The following is a 2,800-nucleotide window of genomic DNA, read 5'->3' on the forward strand; positions in this document are numbered from 1 at the left end:
CAGAATTCTGTGGTTTAGGGTGAACGCAAAATTGGTTGGCCTAGATCTAGGCTATAACGGTGAACGCGCACCGGGTGAGAATAGCCAAAAGTCAAAAGTAAAAGACTCGCCTGCACTATAGAGGTGGCCTTTACTTTACTGTAACAGATCAAATTCAGAGTCTTAATATGTCTACGGCTCAGTGAATAAAGTAGGCCAACCTTACGTCAACTTCTTTTGCACCTTTTGTGGCACTGGTAGATCTAGTGGGGAGTGGGTGCACTGCGACTGGAAATTGTTTTCTTCTGCTCTAGAATCTAGACTTCTAGTTTCTATTTGTTTATTTCTTGTCTCCCCTTCCGCCTTCCGTTATTCTTCCGACTTCCGCATCGGAAGCAGTGGGTTTATTCCCATAGACTTGTATTGTAATCCTAGATAGTACAATGTGATACATTTCCGGTTCATTGAGGAGGTCATTATTTTACTCAATTTGAGCAGAAGAAGCCACTATGTACACTCGACTGAGTAGACTTTAGCACTTCGTTTAAGCATAGCAATATTACTGCCAATGGTGACAACTTTTTGCGGCAAAGTTTTAGAGAGAAAGAAAAAAAAAGACGGCCATAAAAGTATACCTTCTAGGAGTACAATAAATCTATGGGTGTGTCGATAATCCTCTTCTTTTCCTCAGTCCCTTTAACTAAGATTTTCCTCAAATATTTCTGAATCTTTGGAGGGATTCACACAAGAGTTGGATTCACCAGAGAGTATTTCTGAATCTGAATCCTCCACCCCAAAAAATATTTTTGGCCTTTAATAATATTTTATAGACATGAAATAAAATATATAAACAAAAATAATCAATAACACAAAACAAACCGTTCCATAATAATAGCATGCATTATAGTAATAATTTGTAAAAGTACGCCTAATTTTGCTTATTTCTACTTCAACTGAATTATACGCCCTATGGCTAATCACGGCGGGTATAGCTTAGCATAATATACTGTTTTTACATGAAACACAAATTATAGCTCGGTCCAGACACAATAGAAATTGTAGCGGGTGCAGGTCCACTAAGACTCGACGGTCTAAAGCCATTTTATTTTTCTTAATTCTTGACAGTTCGTGGTTACAATGTCGAAATTAATTGCAGTTTTACTTAGTTCCAAAACATCAAAGTTCAGTTAGCAATAATATTTAATCAAACGCCATTCTAAAACAGCTGTTTTCTTTTCTTTTTTATGGACCGTCCCATAACACTCCCTTGCATTCATTCATGCTTTCCATCCATCTCTCTCTCTCTCTCTCTCTCTCTCTCTCTCTCTCTCTCTCTCTCTCTCTCATTTATGAAGTGAATGTTTCTTCTGGTAATTTTATCCGTACATGATCATTTTATGCAAGTGACATTTAAAAGGCACCATTGGCGGATGTTGAATCCTTCGCCTACGCTGGGTTAAGTGTCATCAACAAGACAGGGGGAAAAGACGAAGACATCAAGGTCAGAATCCAAAAGGCAAGAGCAGCATTCATCATCCTCATGAACATATTATGGATGTCTAAAGAACTGGGATTTTATACCAAGCTAAGGATCTTCAAAACAAACGTAAAGACTGTTCTACTGTATGGTTCAAACACATAGAGGCTCACAGCATCAGCAGCAAGGAAACTACAGAGCTTCATAAATGGATGTCTAAGAAGGATAGTGTGGATCAAGTGGTGTGATCGAGTCACAAATGCTCAACAGTGGGAAAGAACAAGCCAAAGGCCAGTAAAGGAAGACACACAGGTGAAGAAATGGAAAAGGATTGGGCATGCCCTTAGGAGACCTCTGACAAGCATCATCAGACAGGCTTTGGCCAGGAATCCACAAGGAAAACGTAAGAAAATGAAGACCAAAGATGACATGGAGGCGAGCGGTACAAGCCGAAAAGGAAAAGGCGGGGACATCATGGAAACAGCATGAAAAGGATGCACAGAACAGGCTTCGCTGGAGACATGTTGTTGATGGCCTATGCTCCACGGTGAGTTAAAAATAGCAAGAGAGACATTTAAAAGGAATCAACACTCATTTGTTATCCTAGTAATCGTTAGTAACCTACAAATCTGTTTTCATTGTCTAATAAATTTCTCGTCAAGAAGTGGTATTCGAAATATCGGACGCATTTATAATTTGATAAATCGTGGTGCGCATATACCTTTTTATTTCTTCTTTTGGGTCTTTCCGTCGGCCACTGAAGCCATAGGCTACTTACAAAGACAAACAGTAATTAACAAATCGTGAAACTGATGCCGTGAAATTTGGATATTATACAGCGAAGTCATCGGGCCTAACCTCATAATGTAGGGCTTAACATAAGGCATTATAAGCGTCTGTTTCCACAGGCCAGCACACAATTCATTACGCAGATTTACGTCTACGTCTAGATTGTGACGCGTCTGTATCTCTGCCGACTCAAAACGTATTATATGCCTACGCCCCCCCCCCAAAAAAAAAAACCACCAAAAAAATCCAAACAAAAACCCCCCCATCCCCTCAGACACACGATCCTAGTAACCTACAACCACCCACCTAGACTTTTTTTTACCCTTGCACATATTAGGCCTCTATATGGCACGTCATGTCTTACGCGTGGGTCAACAACGCACGTGTTGGTGTGAAACGCTTCTGATCGGTCGCAATATAGGCTAGGCCAAGCGTGTACTGATCCACGGTGGAGGTGCGATTGATGGACTCCTGGAATAGAGTAGATAGGGTTCGTTGCGGTTTCGTTGAATCCGAGTTCAGTTATTTAAGTGTTCGATGAACTTTGAAGCCCCC

The 2,800-nt window shown here is 40.5% G+C and overlaps 1 protein-coding gene across 2 annotated transcripts in view; it reads right to left on the bottom strand.

Moving 5' to 3' along the window:
- LOC101851599 (post-GPI attachment to proteins factor 4) overlaps positions 1-337 on the bottom strand; it is a 10,918-nt gene extending 10,581 nt beyond the window's left edge. Inside the window, exon 1 of one of the 2 annotated variants that reach the window (XM_005105942.2) lies at positions 206-337. The gene's annotated coding sequence lies outside the window, so the exon portion shown is untranslated. Of the gene's footprint in view, positions 1-200 lie in introns of both variants that reach the window. The other variant, XM_013086766.1, reaches the window with a different exon arrangement.
- Between the last annotated feature and the right edge of the window lie 2,463 nt (positions 338-2,800).

This window comes from Aplysia californica, unplaced genomic scaffold (genome assembly GCF_000002075.1).
Source record: "Aplysia californica isolate F4 #8 unplaced genomic scaffold, AplCal3.0 scaffold00502, whole genome shotgun sequence".
Classification (NCBI taxonomy): Eukaryota; Metazoa; Mollusca; class Gastropoda; order Aplysiida; family Aplysiidae; genus Aplysia; species Aplysia californica.